The 18603-nt window shown below is 29.3% G+C and overlaps 1 protein-coding gene across 6 annotated transcripts in view; it reads left to right on the top strand.

Moving 5' to 3' along the window:
* The window catches only part of LOC121122282 (protein unzipped), a 301683-nt gene that overhangs the window by 263468 nt on the left and 19612 nt on the right, over positions 1–18603 (top strand). Inside the window, exon 1 of one of the 6 annotated variants that reach the window (XM_040717270.2) lies at positions 12071–12238. The exons of 3 other annotated variants lie outside the window; for them this stretch is intronic. The gene's annotated coding sequence lies outside the window, so the exon portion shown is untranslated. Of the gene's footprint in view, positions 1–12070; positions 12267–12620; positions 12680–18603 lie in introns of those variants that run through there. 2 more of the 6 variants (XM_040717278.2, XM_071890019.1) reach the window with 2 other exon arrangements.

An 18603-nucleotide genomic window follows, 5' to 3' on the forward strand; every position in this document is an offset into this window, starting at 1 on the left:
CATGACCGGCATGTAGGACATTATCAGAGTTGAAGTTGCCTATATTTAAATCAAACTTCTCCCCATCAATTGAAATAAACCAATTATCTATTGCAAACCTAATTTTCCGGCTGGATCTTGAAGTTTTTAATGGACGATAAGTAAAAGTTATCAGATACCCAGTATATCTTTAGCTCTCTCTAAATAACAGTTTATAAATTGACACGGTTATATATTTTTTTCTTATATCAAACCCTTTCTACTCGGGATAAATGTAGAATCATATAATAAATTTAAATTGATTTTTTCCGTAGAAAGTAATATACAACGTTTCACCATTAATAATAGCTTTCACGTCTTTTCTTAACCCAGTCAATGTCTTTCCTGCTATGTATGTATATATATTTTAATACAAATCATAATTTATTATATTGCATATGCTTTTAAACTTAATTTGAATGTATGTTGTATATATGTTATGAATGTATCTTCGTAAAATGAGGGGATGATGATATTAATATCCGTTCTGTAAGTGTGTTTGAGTCCTTATCATCACGTCCTGATTAATGAAAAGTCCTGCTTCTTACATATATATCGCCATACTAATATCTGTTCTTTTAACTTTTTCTATTGAATTCTTTGGTTTATTTAGTGATGGGACGATTAAAAAAAAATCCCAAAGCTGATTCTGATGCGAATGTAGTAAAAATTCCCAATGCCGATTCTTTAATATTTCAATTATAATCATTGGGGGGGAGGAAGGGTTTTTTTTAGAAAAAAATTTTAAAAAGTATAATTTAATGTTTAAATTTTTTCAAAAAAAACGACCAGATTTATTTTCGATATTTTTCGACCTTTTGTAGGACATTACGTCTCCAGCCTCTCCAGTTTCTTAATGAATTATGATGTAAGGCGCTGGCTGAACAATGCTCCATCCCCAGAACCCGTTCAGGACTGACCTTATCCGGCAAACTATTGCAAGTGCACCACAAGTTAAATGTGTTTGTTTTTTTACATGTTCCCGTACTGATTATATGTTTTTATATGATGGGTAGCAATAAATTATTTAATAATAAGAGTAAGTCCTTTTATGATTGAGGCCTGAAATACACAGGAGTACTTCCTACCTTTGTTCATTCTAGATACAGAGTAGGATTAGTGTCAATTTCTATGATTTCATTGCTGCTCGAAGCTAATCCAATAAAATATCTAAGCTTCTCTACTCCCAAACACTCTTCCATTCGTTAGAGTGGTTTCTATTTTTTTTTTTCAAACTATATATTATGGTTATATTATTTGAATCTATCTGTATACATATAACTTTTTGAAATCATTCCCTATTATTCTAAAGAGTAGTATTTTCTAAAATAACTGACGCTGTATTGAGAAACTCAAACTTTATAATATTAGCTTCTTGCAGCTAAAATATTATTAATAATTCATGACAGCAAAGTTGCTGGCTGTCAGAATTACGATCTCATTTTTCTATTACTTTTATTTTTACACACCAGCATATCATATTTTATACCCCCCAACATATGACTGTCCAAATGAGTACATCACACAACCTCTTATCCTTCTTCTACAACCATTCTTCTCCGATTTCCATTAAGACTTAATGAAATTATCGCCATTACTTTTATATATTGTAGAGTGAACACAAGGCATTACTTTCTTTATATATATATAAATACATTACACACGTCTCCCATTGTCATTGATGATTGGAATGGTCATTATCTAAATAACGTGTGAGTGTCTACAGTCTACATTTATTGGATATGACCATATTATGTTCCTCCTTTCTGATGTTGATTTATTTACATACATATGGATAGATCCACTATTTATAAGTGAAGAGGGGCTTTTGAAGATATATGTATTGTATATGTAGTGATGTAAATCATGTGTATTTTCATAGCTGGCCCGTTTGTTTGTTTGAATTGAGAATCTGAGGAATGAATTTTCTTTTCCTCAGATGTTTTCGTTATCATTTAACTCCAAAATGGTGGAATTGCTTTTCTACTATATTCAGTTATATTCAATACCTTATTGAATATTGGGTTGTACTCATAAATAAGGGAAAGTTGCTTTGAGGATTTGTTGTAGAGTTATAATTGTAAGACCTAATTGGACTCATATTAAAATGGAGGATCGAACTTGGAGAGCTTCTTGCCTAATCCTTGTGGTTTTTTCGATCTCCCACTCCTTTCTCGTCACAGCTGCATGAAGTTGATCTTATGAAACGTCGTAACAAGTAAGGTGCTCTCCTCTTAAACCTTCTTTAAATTGTCCGCCTGACCACTTTGATTTTCGGTTTTTTTAACATACCAAAAATATACACCATTTTCAGTACTATTTAAATAAACATAAAGGTAGGTATTTTAAATCCCGAACAAGTTTAGACCTCAAAATCTTGGCATGCCTTATGTTTATATTCACGAAACCCTACTTATGAGATTCAGTTGACGAAACAGTATTAAAAAAATTACAAAATCCTTGAGATATCCTCCGCCGAATGCGAACTCCTTATCCCCATTATCGTGTGTCCCCGTAACAGGAGCACGCCCAAGGAGATTATTGCGGTCACAATGCTCCCAAATCAACTGTTTACGATGTTGCCAAGTCTAAAAAAATTAGTCTGATGGATCGGGAAGACCTGCAAGGAAACTCATTATCATTCTGTGAGCAAAAAACGCAATCCAAAGTTCTTGATTTTTTGGGGGAAGGGAAATGTGGTCTCATAGCTAGCCGGATCTGAACCTTTTGGATTACCATGTGTGGGGCATCTTGGATAGAGAGTCCAAGAAAAGTGAACATAACACTGTTGACTCCTAGCAGGCTCCCATTCTCGATAAGGAGTTCCTCATCAAGACATGTTCCAGTTTCAGGGCCAGCTTGGAGGCTGTGATCAAGATAGTCCATTACAACCCCATACATCCAATAAGAACCAAAACTTCTGCAGTAACAATATGGCCGACTTCTGGCCTTCTTCTAGCCCTGACCTATGTCCCTGGACTTTGAAATTTGTGTCGTCTTAGAGAAGAATGTATGGTGGACTTCCCATCCAATTTTGGATTCGATGAAGCTCTAGACGATAAAGAATGTGTCCATGAAGCTGGAGGTGGTTGGTTTAAAGGATTGATTTCACTATGGACTTGTAATTTGTTAATTCCTGAATTAATTTCGAGGAATAAATTGTAATATACATTATCCTTAAATTTTCCAGATTTGAAATCCCCAACCTGTATTTTTATATGTGTGAGCAATATGCACTTACAAACTTCTAATGTTCGACAACAAAAGTTATTTAATCTGAAGAACAAAATATTTGGTTTCTTCTGTGTATATATTTTTTTTTTTGAAATCACTCTTTTTTTGGTAAGGGGTAAATAAAAAAAAACCCCACACATAAAAAGTATGTAATTGTATCCTGTTACAAAATAGGGAAAGGAGACACTTTATAGCCCCTCTTAGGCTCGTATACCTAACATGAATATTATTCATTCATAATAATCTCTCAAAAGTTAAGACATCCTGTGTGTCTAAAAATGTGTGCCGCTTTGATTTATATTCATATATCCCACTGGAATATACAATGAAGTCCTTCTCGACTACTTATCCATGCTGTATGAAATTGGGTCAATGTTATTTATTTGTGTAGGGGATAGTTGCAATACTTTTAGTTTTTGGTTCCACTATCTAGAACTGGTTTGACTGAGGCAGAAAAGTTCCACATTCCTCTTTACACCCCAATCCAAATAATGTTATTATGGATATTAAAATATTTAAAAATTTGAAATATTGATTTCAATATTAACTTCTAGTAACTTCCCAGAGTAACTAAGCATCGGCTAAAAGACAAATTTTGCTTTAATAATATAGAAAATAACTCCCTCAGACATCATCACTATAACTCTTTCATCTTTTTTCATGAGCACACTCACACACAACTACTAATATCAATTCATAAAACGCGTTCTGTCATCAATGATAGTAGAAGATTGAAAAAAAATATATTATGTGATGGACTGATGCATGATGAGTAAATTAGCCTCTAGAGGGCTTACTTATAGAACATGATACTACGTACAGAATGCCTGCAAGAGTTAATTCATTTTTACATACCAGCGTTAATAGTCTATTCAAAACTAAACACATACTGTAAATTCATATGAATTATGATTAGAGTTGAGAAGTTTCTATGAAAAAACTAATTTTTAAAATTAGTCAAGGAAAAACGGTTATTGCGTGCACTCACTCTTATTTTTTGTTCACAATTTAATAGGTCAGTGTGATGTTAAATTGTTCCCATAATGTATGCATTCTTCCCTATATTTGGTGCAAATTGTTTTAAAAATACATAATAAAATAATTACATATCAATTTAAATATAGTAATCATATTTTCCCTCTAGTAATGCAATTTTATATGTAGGAGGTTCTACTCTACATAACAGAAATTCATTTTCTCCCTTCCAAAATTATATAACAAGCTGTTGATATTAACAGGGGTCTTAATTCAGCTGTTCCATATGTATCGTTCTCACCTTCTCCTCTTGTTTGATTACAAACTACTCAACTCTAGTTATACATTAATTTAGCCAACTGCCACGTACAATTTACCCAATGCCTTCTTTAGTAGGATAGTGTTGTGTTTTGACGAGGTTGAGGAGACACAAACTATTTATACAGAGGAATCCAGGAAGACCGAGAGAACTGAGGAGAGGAAAGACGTGGAGGAATAACACAAAGATTTTTTAATAGGGACAATCATATTCTTATTAATACAAAACACAACTCTGATATATATATATAGATTGCATTGCTATTTATACTTATAAGGAGGTAAAGAGAGTACTTTACAAATATATATATATATATACAAGAAAATACAAGAAATAAGAGAATCAGAGGGAAGGAGATACGAATACATTACAGATAGTAAGTATATGTAATGCTTAAATCTTACTATTGAAAAGTAGTATAAAATACTTTATCTGATTTAATTTTTTTCATAAAGATATATTCTAAATATTTGTATCATTGAGGAGGAATTTCCCTTTTGATTACAAGAGGGAGATGAACTTTCTGAGTATGAAAAAGAGCGCGGGGAACTTTCCGTATACGGACTTTAGACACAACATACGGAAATACACATGCTTGATATTACTTAGTTAAATTCAGAGAGTATTCCAGTCAGTAGTTTTTACACAAATCGGGTTTCAATACATTCGATCAAATGTTGCAACTGTTTCAGTAGCCAAAGACATATATAATTGAATTAGGATGAGAAATTGAGATGATTAAAGTAAAGAATATCTTTTTGAAGGACGAAAAGCTATGTACTGGTGGCAGTACCAAGATGGCTGTAGAGACCGTTGGCATCTCTAAGGTGACTGCCTAAAGGACCAAGAAGTTTATTAAAGATGGGAAAAGTGTTGAAATGGTATTACAGCAAAAAAGATAGAATACTTTTAGAGCAACAATATGGCTTACTTATTGCCTGTCTCAATGTGGACCTCCTCCCGCTTTGAGCTCAATCCTCTGAAGCTAGAGTTGATTCAAGACATTGTGTTATTCGGTATAAATCCATACGTGAGATATCCTCTCTTGCATAGGTTAAGGATCATTTACAAAGTACATGCACAAATACATCTTCCCTATCTTCTCACTTTGTATAAACAAGGTTATTCATAAGTTTTAAAGGTTCCATAATTGGTGCAAAAAGTTTCAACGTTTAATAATAGGCTGTGTAAAAAGTAATTTTGTATTTTCCAATTTAATTCAATGCTTTATAAGAAGTGTTAGAATCATCTGATTTAAGACAAGTATTCGCCTCGATGTTCGATAACTAGTTACCAACAAAAATCCAATTTCATATTACCCTTCTCGTTGTAACCCTTGTAAAAACTCGGAAAAACAATTTTCACAAGCCTCTATCGAGTACAAATTTGTACCCCCAATCGCGTTTGCCATGGAAAGAAGCAGGTAGTAATCACTTTTTGTCAGGTGCAGACTGTAGGGTGGATGCATAAGAACTTCCCGTCGTAGCTCCTGGAGCTTCTGGCGTGTCGTCAAATATAGTTAGAACTTGGCATTAATGTCTTGTTGTACCTTATTCAACAATGGTGGCCGCTTCTGTTCAATTGCCAGCTTCAAATAGTCGAGTTTTTTTTACAGTAGAGGGAGAATAAAAACTGCCTCACTTTGATTTTGTAGAAGGCCTCAATTCGAATCACAAAGAAACTTCCATATATGTAGTATAAATGTAATTAAATTAATTGGCAAATGTCTTTATGGGGCTGTGAATGAGTAAGAAACACTTCGTTTATGTATGAAAATGAGGTCATTATTTAATTTAAAAAGGCAGATATGACATTGAAAAATAGAGATGAAAAATTTGGGCTTTGATGATTCTATTTGATATTGAATCATCATAATTTGTGCTAGAATATGTATGACTCATATTTCCATTTACGCCTCAAGTATATGTTGGAGGATTCTACAATGCACAAAAAAATATTTTAATTAGTATTGCTCATTGCATTCCCTATTGGAAAGAGTGTGTCTCATCGAGGGCCTGTTTGAACTGGAGTGGTACTTAGGACAAAGATAACAGTGGGGTTATTTTTTATAAATTTGAACCTAATTTCGAATCCTGATTAACTTTTTTTTATTGTTGATGTGACTGTTTTTTATGACCTTTTTAATGATTTGATGATCTTCTTTAGAAGATGCATTTCTTTTAGAAAAAAAATTGAACGCTCATTTTTTATTGTTTAAATGACAAGGTGTTTTTTTTCAAATGACCTTTTTTAATTAATTGATTAACTCTTTCTAAAATAAACATTTTTTTTTTAGGAAATAAAGTAAGATGTCCATTTTTTGTCACAGATTTGCTATTTTTACACATCTTTTTAAATGATTTGATGACATTTTTCAGAAAATAAAATACAAAGTCCATTTATTTATTTTTTTTGTAGTAGCGACGGTTTTTTCATTCAAATGACATATTTTGTTTAATTCATGGCCTTTTATATAGAAAATATCTTCATTTTTTTTATTGCTTAAGTAACAGGTTGTTTTTTTATGAATGAAATATATTTTTTTTTAAATATAAAAGCTAGATCGTTTTTTGTTCTTGGTGAAGTGACTTTTTTAATTTTAACATTAATTTAAATAAATATTACCCTGTACTAGTGAACTATTTTATATAATCAATTGAATAAACGAGGCAAATGCTATGACGTAAATTTAAGTAAATCATAACACAAGCCAACAAAATCTTACTTTTTCATTAAATTTCATTTTTAATTATAGTAATACTTGACGAACTATTCATGAACACATAAAAAGGTTGATCGAATAAAATTTTGCTTTATAAGAATTTTCAATTTCTGATTTTTTTGAATGAATAGTTCATATAAAAGTAAATTACATTTTAATAAAATCCTATGTTAATTTCAAACATGACATATATTTGATATGTGATGATCAAATCATGAAAAAATGTAATATAAAGGTTAAAAAAACTCAATATTTTAAGGATTTTCTTTGAAAAGGAATAATTCGACAGATTTTTTCATATTTTTTTACGCCAAAGGACTTTATTCAAAACATTTAAAGTTAGAATATCATTAAGCAAAGATTATTTGGTTGTTTTTTATGCAGAAACTTATCTTAGTTAAACAATGATTTTTTTTTAATTCCATGATAGCAATATTATACTGAAAAAAAAAATATATCCAAGTATAAACGGAAGTCAAATGAAATTTATATATTATTTAATAAACTTCTTATTCATTATATACTCAATAAAATTGAAAGCAAATCAATATTGTAGTAGATCTAAACCATTTAGATCCAAATACCCATATGCCAATGCCACTTTAGTTATTGAAACTTCAAATTAGTTTATTTTGCGTAAAAACAATTTAAAATCAAAGATGTATTACTTTTCAAACAAAATCCTTAAAGTATGGTGTTTTTTTAACCTTTAAACTAAATATTCTCAGAATTGGATGATCACATATAAAGTATAAGTATATATTTGAAATCTTCTTTAATTTGGCAAAAGGATAATTAACTTTTATAGAGATAAAATTGATTTTTTCCATAATCAAAGGGTGGCTCAAACCTATAAAAGGGTAAAATTACTTACAAATCACAAATCAAAAATGGATTAAAAACTAATTACAGATCCGGTATCAGCTCTTCAAGTACTGCTAGATTTGAATATACAGTATAAAAGGCTTGTGTTGTTGTTGTTGTTGACATGTGTTGTCAATAATTTCTACAGAGACTACGCAGTTTTGTGCATGGGGTTTAAATTGATTATTCAAATTACCCATCTCATTATGGTGTTAAGTCTGATTGATTAATGTTGCCTTGACATTATGTATTAATAAAATTATGAGCTTGTTTGATATAGATAATGGGTTAAGCATTCTAGCATCTTCAATGAATTAAGATACTATTATTGAACATTATAGAATGTTAGCAACAACACCTAAAAAAATTAAATATGAGCAATAATAACAAATTCTTCATAAGATAATTACAGAATGAATTTAAAAGTGAACATGAGTACGTGACATCATGAATATAGTAGTCAGACATCTTGGAGGAAGCCGAGATGACTAAATCTGCAATAAGGATGGTAACACTAAATATTTATAGATATATAAACCATTAATTATTCTTTTTCAATTTTAGAGCATAAGAGGATTTTTTTTTAATTTTTTTGGGGATCACTGTATTTAATAAATAATTTAGCCACCATGTCTCCAAAATGTCCTCACTTTTAGTTTATTATACAATTGATGATGTCATATAAAACTTCTTTATTATATGTTTATAATGATTTTAACCAATATTTCTCTGAAATTTGAGAATTGTAAATTCTCAAAACTATGGATCTTCGAGTCTCTTCTATTGCACACCACCTATTTAACCTACCTTCTTCCATTTTATCAGTGTCAAAAAAGAACCTTATTGAATATCAAAACCTCTGATAATTTGCTGTCCAAAGTGTGTATTGATATACATGGTCGTTCAAATAAATCCGTACTACCTTTACCTCCCTTCCTAATCAATAAGGGAAGGAAGTAGAGGTTTGGAATTTTATTTACAATTTATAATAATACAAAAAATAAATCATTAAATGTGTTTGCCATTTTTGCCAGTCATTCGCTCGATATGAGGCCTTAAGTATCTGCGGGCATTCATATATCTTCGTATCTTTGAGATTCATATTGGAGAGTTAGAGGGCCAAATATGTGTGGAGGTCCCAAAATGACACTTTCTCTTCTTAAAAAAGTTTCGCGCCTTGAGGCCCTAGTGAGAGGTGATCGAGTCTTTTTGAAACAGGAAACCGAAAATCAGTATGATAGGCCTGACGATTTAAAAAATATTTTGAAGGAGAGCTGTTTAGCTGTCATGATGTTTCATTAGATCAGCTACAATCAGCTGTAACGAGGGAGGAGGGTATAATAAACAAGGACATTTGCAAGAATTTCATTGAGGTAGTAATGAATACTAATACTAGAAAAAAAAATATTGAGGAGCAAGGCCCCCACAAAAACCTTGCACTAGCTGAGAATTAAAATAATGTAAATCCTACAATATAATAATTATTCGAGTACGAACTTGTAGTGAATCATTTTCAAAGATTACTACCTAATTTATTGCTGTATAAACAACTGATTTTTTGTACTCCGATAGGTGTTAATTAATTTTATGGGTAAATGTTGAAAGAAATATTGATTTTATTGTAATATTTTTTAAGTAAAAATGACGACAAGCGATATTTTTTAAATGTAAAATGGCCACATGTAACTATAAAACAGGGGGAAGATTTTTGGTAGTAAACTTGATTATTACTTCTTTTTTTATGGTAAATATATTTGTATACTGTTACACGGCAAAATAATTGACAGTAATACCCTGAACAGTCCGGGTTTTTTTTGTTTTCAAGAGCTGTTAAAAAATATTAGTGCTACAAACCAAAAAATTTATTATTGTGCCTTCACAATGGATGATTTCATAACATATCCTGGACTGATGGAAGTCAAACTAAACACAGTATTTTTATATTTTCTCTCAGCTTTGGAGAATTAATGATACGTTGGTTAAATATAAATAATATATAATTCAGCCTCATAATTACGGGACTCACTATCTTTTCCAAACAAACAAACAATACAATAATAATAGGAAAACGTACCATTGAATGAAAAAAAAAAAGATTTTCTTCTCATGGTAAATTCAAACGTCGTGAGAAATAAACTGTTTTTGAATTAAGTAGAAAAAAAAATACATATATAGATATAAGATAATGTTAAATAAAATATTTACAAACCTACTCAAAAATATACATACAAAATCAATGTATACTAGTGTTGGGTATTGGTCTGAAAATCTCAGACCGACCTCAACAAAAAAATTGTTTCTAAATCGGGCCTCAAAGCAAAAATTGGGCTGGATAGGTCTTACGGAAATATTGGTTTGATTGGTCTCATTTAAAATTCGGTATAGGCCTATTCTAGAGATGAATTGTTCATTGGGTCACAAAAATGTGAAGTACAGCACAATTTGTACACCTCATAAATCAGGAGAAGGGGGGAAAAGCGATTGAGACCAAAAAATATAACTTTTGAATAGAAATTTGGTAAATTGAGAGTTCAATATCTACTATTTGAGGTGTTTAAAGTATTTTCCCTCGGATGCAGGGTCAGCCTCAACACGTTTCCAAAATGAGGGAAAAAGCTCAGGCAATATCTTCAAGGAACTAACTTCCCATGCCTCCGATCCATGAGCTGACTGAAGGAGTAAATGCTGTTATTTTTGGGTGCTATTGGACTTGCTCTCCGCGATTATCCACCACTAACAGTCTAAAGGGTTAGCGTCTGGAGTCTGAGGGGCATTAATTGGCCATTTGAGCTTTAGTTTTTTTCTCTGTGTGGCAAAGAGCTCCATTATTCTGCCATGAATAATCCCTCTTGGGGTAATTGACTTTATATCAAGAAAATAAATTGCACATATGCACCTGGTAGTATGCCTCCGTGTCGATTGACTGTGTAAAATGTAGTCTCTTCCTCTCTTTACAGATGACCCCGAAGACCATAATGGAGTCAGGATGTATTGTATATTGTTATTCTACGACCACCTTTTTACGGCAAAGAGATTAGTGACAACCTAGTAATGGTTCCAATCTCCTATTTGTGCGTTTAAGCTTGAAGGAAAGTGCCAATGATTTTCCGATTTTGTTCATGTGAAGTCATTTTTTCAGCTATCTGAAAGAAACTTGGCTAGCAGAAAGAAAAATAAAATTATTTTACTTTAGCCAACGGGAAAAAGTGTTGATATATGCCATAAATTAGCATAAAAGTCATTTAAGTATATCCCCGGCCACCCTACGGTCCACAATTTCATTGCATTACAGTCTGATATCACGATGTATACCGATTACCACTTAAGATCAAACCGGACCGATTCGCAACACTAATGTAGTTAATCCACAATTTCATTGCAATTACAGTCTGATATGACGATGTATGTATACCGATTACCACTTAAAATCGAACCCGACCAATTCGCAGCACTAATGTATACATTATACATCTTGTAAAAGTTAAATCCCTCTCAGATTATGGCAGGATTCGACGATCATAAGAGAATTATTTTCATGCTTTAGTAAACATTGTTTTAAACAGAAGAAAAAATTTATAAAGACGAGAGAATAACGCTAGAAATATAAATATATATATATGCACATAAAATATGCGAATAAAGAAAATATTCAATATATGCAAATCATAATTTTAAAAGATGGAGGAGGGAATTCCATAATAAATTTGTCAAAAAAAATCATTTTGCGTATATTTTTTTTCTCTTGGAGAAAAAAAAGGGAATTATGTATGTGTTTATTATATTTTTTCTTCTTTTACTCACCCCTTCTTCCCTATGACGTAAAAAAATAACCAACAATAATATTATGTTTCTAAACGCGCTCTCTCTTCTCTGGAAGACTCCCTCCCGGCCGGCTTTTCTTACTCATTCATATCAATGAAGAAGATTTCTTTTCTTGTATGTATATTCCATTCAGTGTTGATATAGAAAGTTGAGAGTGAACATCTAGACAAAAAAAAGAATATATTTTCTGTAAAACAAAACCAAAAAAAAGTATTGCTGTGGTGATTCGACAAAAAAAAAGTATTTATATAATCTTTTTATGTAGAGTACATCTCTTAAAATGGGTAAGAGCGGAATTATTTATTGAATTAGGTAACTTTATATGAATTAATTAAATTAGTGAGAAAATATAGTGTTTGAATGAACCATCCATACCATGTGCATTCTTTATTGAATTCTTTCATTTTTTGGCAAGATAATCATTCTTTTAATTAAAACAAAAAGGTTGTTTTTTTCATATCTCTATATTAATAAAAATCGTCAATTTTAGATCACAGATTATTTCTTTATGGGGAAACTAGTCAATAGGTCAACCAATCATTTTGAAATTTGGCAAATGAATACTTGGATGCGTTTTTAGTAACCTGATTAGATAAAATTTGCCGATTTCTTCGCAAAATATCTTTAAAATAGCCATAGAAATTAATTTTTTGACCTTTATTTATAGGGCGAAAAAAAGTTAGCAATTAAGGATGGAAGAGTGGATTGTTGTAAATCCCAAGGAGGTGGTTAGAGGCTAAAATATATAATAATGAAAAGTTGTTAAGATTTGGAGCATTTTTTTATGGCAATTATTGATATGGGGCCTTTTACGTCCCTAAAAGGGGCCGTAAAGTTACATTAATTCATTAATCTTTTAAAAATTTGAGATATCTCTATTATTAATTTATTAGAATTAGTATTGAAATGAATTTGTAAGGAAATAGGATAAGTGTCAGTTGAATGAGTGATGATTGGAGCTAAATAAGTAACTTTTTGTGTGTTGTTGTAATTGAATAATCACTCATTACAAGAAATACATGTAAAAATAGGGAACTGTATATTAATCCGTGAGTCTATTATGAATGAAGACAAAAATTATTATATATATATGTATATATATATTTTTAATAGTCCATAGAAAATTAGTTTTTCTATCCAGTGATATCTATTTGATTAACAAATGTTTGGCACATAAAATGATCTGAATTCGATTTGAATACATCAAGTAATTAATCAATTGCTTCTAAATATGTTAATCCAACAAAAAATATTCAAAAATTGGACTTTCTAAATTTATCCCATTTGATCCGGTGATATGAAACGTAATATTAATTCGAAATCAATTGTACAAAATAAAATTGAAAATATAATAAATGTCTTCTCGAGTTAAAAACGGTCATCCAAATATATTCTGATTTGTCTTACAAACGGTCATATTAAAAAATGAAAGGACTCCATTTATATATAAAATTATTTGATGATATTGTCTAACAATTTTTCAAAATTTACGATATTCGTTGGATTTATTTGCAAAAATTGAAGATCTCAAGTTGTTTCATTTGCTTTAGCAATTAAAAACGACTATCTAATCATTAATAAATCTATGAGATGGACTTTAATGTTTGTAATTAAATTATTAATCTTATTTGTAAGTATAAAGCTGGTGTGTCCACTTAATTTTTCCCTCTTGAATCTTAATTAAGCTAAGCAATTATAAAAAATTAAATTTCATCCATAAAGCGCTGCTTTTCAATAAATTGTCTTTTCTAGACACATCAAAATTGTTACAGAAAGGAAGGATTTATTTTTTTTAAATAGTAAATAAAATATTTATATTAATAACAATATCACATTGATCAAAGCCACAATAGTAGAATCAGTAAAAAAATTATTTTACCTTACTGTTCAGGATTAGTTGAACATGAATAAATGAGTAATAACTCAACTTTTAGAAATTTTTACCAAATAGTCATAGTTTTATCACATTAAAGCAGACCAATGAAAATTAAGAATGAAGTATTTTCTAATATAAATTATTTCACTGACATTATTAATTGCATCATAATTGAAGGCGACGCCATCTTTGGGATTTAAATTTTTACTTCATGAAATGGACAAATTTACAATTAATCTTCGGAGAAATTTATTTTCATGAATTTAATAATATTACATTGAATACACCTCTATACTGAGGATTAACACTGATATTTTAATTAAATAAAAGTAATAAGTACAGAAAATGGCTAAAAATGGCAATAATTGCACAATTATTTATTTGAACGATTAGTGACGAGAAAAGTAGGATAATCAGAAAAAAATACTTTATTATTTCCGTCGTAATAGCTAATTTATCGTCAAAATTATGGAAAAACATATTTTAATACATTATAGGGTCAAATTTATATTAAAACTAGGAAATAAAGGGATAATATTTTGATAGGCTGTTAGGTTTAAATCCTTTTATTCGTGTGTCACATTTTGACATTCAATCGTTGAATATTTTCCTGGATATTTATGAAAATAGGGTTTTAATTCTTATGGAAACTCGAGTGATTTAGGACCCCAAAATGACCGCCATCCACTATGCTGACCTCACTTGAAAGCACTGTATCCTTTTATAAATTGTCATACCCGAACTGTGGATTTAATATTTGAAACCCCTGGTATAAGACATATATAACAATCCGGAGCTTTTGAATAGGTCAATGCAGTCATTGTTTGTTGGACGTTCAAGGATTTTTTAAGTCAACAACACAAATGTTGTAAATGCCATTTTTTTATATGTATGTATTTTTGTTACTTGTTTGTCAGGGCCTTGGCATTGAGTGTGAAGGCCAAAAACTTTTTATGATACATAAATATACAAATACATACTGCGTCAGGATTTTTTTCTTTAATTATCTATTTAATGATTTTTTTTTAAATTAATTGAAAATATCTTTAAGTAGGCATTGAGAAAAAAAAGTGGTTTAAGTAGAGTTGAAAATTTGTTAATTTCGTCGTTTGGAAGTTTTAAATTATAAAATGCACTCGTATTGCATATATATATTACTTATATTCCTCTCATCGAGTGTCATTACATTTTTTTTTATTCGCCTGCAAATGAATAAATTGGGTATTAAGGTTATTTTACAAGAAAAAAAAAAATTGAAATTAATGTTATCGTAGTTGGTATTTTCCAGATGTTGTAACCTTTAGAATTTATTTTGATTTAAAACGTCTATTTCACGATTAAAAATTATCATGTTTGATTAATCCCTCACTACGGCTGATGAAAACTTCATGCAAAATAATTTATTCTATTTTTTATTAATTTGATATTTATCAATTAAAAATTCTAGTAAATATTGTCAGAATTGTATGATTATAAAAACCATCATGATGAGTGTACTAATAAATAACAAAACCATGGCAATACTCCTTTAATATAAATATTTTTTTTATCACATGAAACGAAAAATAATCATCTACTTACTAAAACTACAATGGCGTCATCTACCTATAATAAACATTAATAAAGAGGAGAAAATTATCTCTACAATTAATTTCTTTTCTTTTGTTAATAACTTTCAGTTAGTTAGTTTTTTTTTTTTTTTTTTTTTTTTTTTTTTGTAATATAGTTTGCAAACGTTCAGGCAAATAACATATTGCCATTAAAATTATAGATATCTAATTGAATAATTTCTACTGTGAGTAAAAAACCAATACTCTATATGTAAATAAAATTATTTTAAAAATATGTTAAAATGTAATTTTTTTTCTCAATAATTCTATAGAGTGAATATTGAATTTTCCATATTTCGAATCATATGTACTAAGATAGTTAGTATGCCTATTACCTATAATTATCCCTTGGGATATATCTAACTAGCTACTTGAAGAAGGGGGGAGGATATAATTAGTATTCACTGCGCAATTATCCTATATATTTAAAAAGATCTGACACATAAAAATAAAAAATACATATAATAAGCAGTGATAGAAAGATTCCCCCCCTCCCCCCACTAAAAAAATTGTCAATGGAGATTCTGATTAGATTCTAATAAAATTACTAATGCCGATTCCAATTATGATTCTTTATTTTTGACAAGAATCCAAAAATTAAAATTTTGAAGAATTAAATTTGAAATATTAACTGTACATTATAATATTTAACTATTTTTTTCAAAAATCCACAAATATTGAGAAAAATTTTCAAAACATTCCCATGTGTTCTAAAAATAAAAATTTAAAAATACATAGTTATTCACAGGAAGTTAAATTATTTGGGGGAAAAAATTAATTAAATTTCAAATATTCAATTATCTTGAAAAAGGCAAAAATTCTTTAATTTTGGAGAAGGCTATGTTTTTTTTTCTAACCTATAAAGTTAATAAATAGTTATATGCCAGTAATAAATCAGAATCGAAATCGCAAATTCTACATTATATTTCTAACCCCGATTCCAGAAAAAACCAACTGATGGTAAACATTTAAAGTTTTGATAATCATATCAGATAGGTGACAGCCCCCGCATGCTCATAGTATGAACAAAACTTCTTTCGATGTTTTTATATCATTTAATATTCTCGTTATTTTATTTATTTTTAAATACCTTTCCATTAAAGGTTTTAGAAGAATAGTTATTGAATGCAAAAAGATGCTGAATTTAATTTCCAATATGGTTTTATTATAATTGTGGAAGATTATATATTTCGTTATTGTCAATTCCATAAAGGTCCTTAAAGTGTTGGTTATTCCTGGAAAATCCGGTCATAACTATGCGTTTTTAACCAACCGTATTGTACAGAATTTGTACAGGACACAGAATTTGATACATTTGTCTTTATTTATTTGGCATCATTATCGGTGGAGGTATTTACATTCAAAGAATATTACAAATTTCAAATTATGAAGATTAATTGAAAAAATTCATTTTTTGTATTTAGGAAATTAAAGAAATTAACGGATTTTCATAAATTGCATCAATAAATCTCTGGAGCAATTAATTAAATATAATCAAATATTATGTCAAACCATATTTTGCACTATTCCTTTTCTGCGACAAACGTACGATCCTCATTACACCAATAAAATACAATAGTTGTATTTTTGAGAAAACTTTAGTATCTCACACCTAGAATGAAGCCAAGCCCATCTCCAGGGGCGTCCGCAGGATTATAGATTTTTTTTACAAAACCCAAAATTAGTATTTTTTGAAAAATTTTTTTTTAGAAATACACAACTATCTACAAAAATTCAATTTTTGTAAAAAATTGCAAAAATCCATAGCTATTCTCTAAGAATTATTTTTCTTCGAAAAACCATAGATATTCTCAAAATTAAATTTTTAGGAGAAACATTTCAAATACTAAATGTTTTGGAAAAAATGTCAAAAATCCAAAGCTATTCACCAAACATTAATTTTTTAGAAAAAAAAATTCAAATGTTAATTTTTTAAGAAAAATATTCCAGAAATCTACAGCTATTCATATAAGCTCTTAAAAAAACATAGCTATTTCCCTTAAAATAAATTTTAAAGAAAAATAAATCAAAAAATTTTGTAGAAAAATTTGAAATATTATTTTTTTTTATTTAAATCCATTGAGATTCTTTAAAAAATAAATTTTTGTCATGAAAAGTTCAAAATCCATACCTAATCTGAAAAATTATTTTTTTTTGAGGAAAATATCTAATATTTATAAGAAAAAAATTTCAAAAATTCAGTACTACCATCAAAAAATCTACTTTTTTGGAAAAAAATATCAACAATCAAAAGTTATTCTCTAAAAATTATTGTTTTTGTAAAAAAACTTAAAAAAACCACGGGTATTCTCGAAAAGTTCAATTTTTGAGAAAATATTTCAAAATTTATATTTGAGGAAAAATATTTAAAAAATCCTGTTATTCACAAAAATTTCAAAAATCCATAGCTAATCCCTAAAAATTAAATTTATTAGGGGAAAAAAATTGTTATTCGGAAAATATAAAATTTTTATGAAAAAATTTCCTAATTTTAATTTCAAAAATCCACAGCTGCCCAAAGATTTTTGTTTTTTTGGAAAATATAAAATATTCTAGAATGAAAAGAAAATTCCTTAATTTTTTTGGGGGGAGGGGCTATAGGCTCCTCTAGTCTACCCCTGGAAACGCCCCTAACTCCTGTACTTCTTTTACAGCCTGATAAACCACGCAATAAAAAAAAGGAAATTATGCGGCCACACTCTTTATTTAAAACCATTTTTCCCAGCTTGCTTTTTGTTTAATTATTCAAATGGATGAAAACTTACTTTGCTTAGTTATTTATGTTTAAGAATTAATTTAAAAAATATATTCGGAAGTATCTCAGATACTTACATACATTGATAATGTCCTAATGCACTTCTTAATCTTAAATACATTAATGTATTTAGATATTTACGCTTAGAGATCAAATTACGCTTAAAATTGAGTCGGTATTTGGATTAGATTAATCAGTGATTATATAGTCTGTAATTGATATTTTGTAGTTTTTTGATCGTTTTTCTATTATAAAGTTATATTTACATACATATAGTCTATACTTATATTGACTATTGTAGTTTTATTACAAAAGTTCATATGTGCTCCATGTGATACGTTCATAATCATGGAATATAATATGTTAACCGACATATCAACGTTTTTATTAGAAAAATGTTTGGGGTAT

This window comes from Lepeophtheirus salmonis, chromosome 1 (genome assembly GCF_016086655.4).
Source record: "Lepeophtheirus salmonis chromosome 1, UVic_Lsal_1.4, whole genome shotgun sequence".
Lineage (NCBI taxonomy): Eukaryota > Metazoa > Arthropoda > Copepoda > Siphonostomatoida > Caligidae > Lepeophtheirus > Lepeophtheirus salmonis.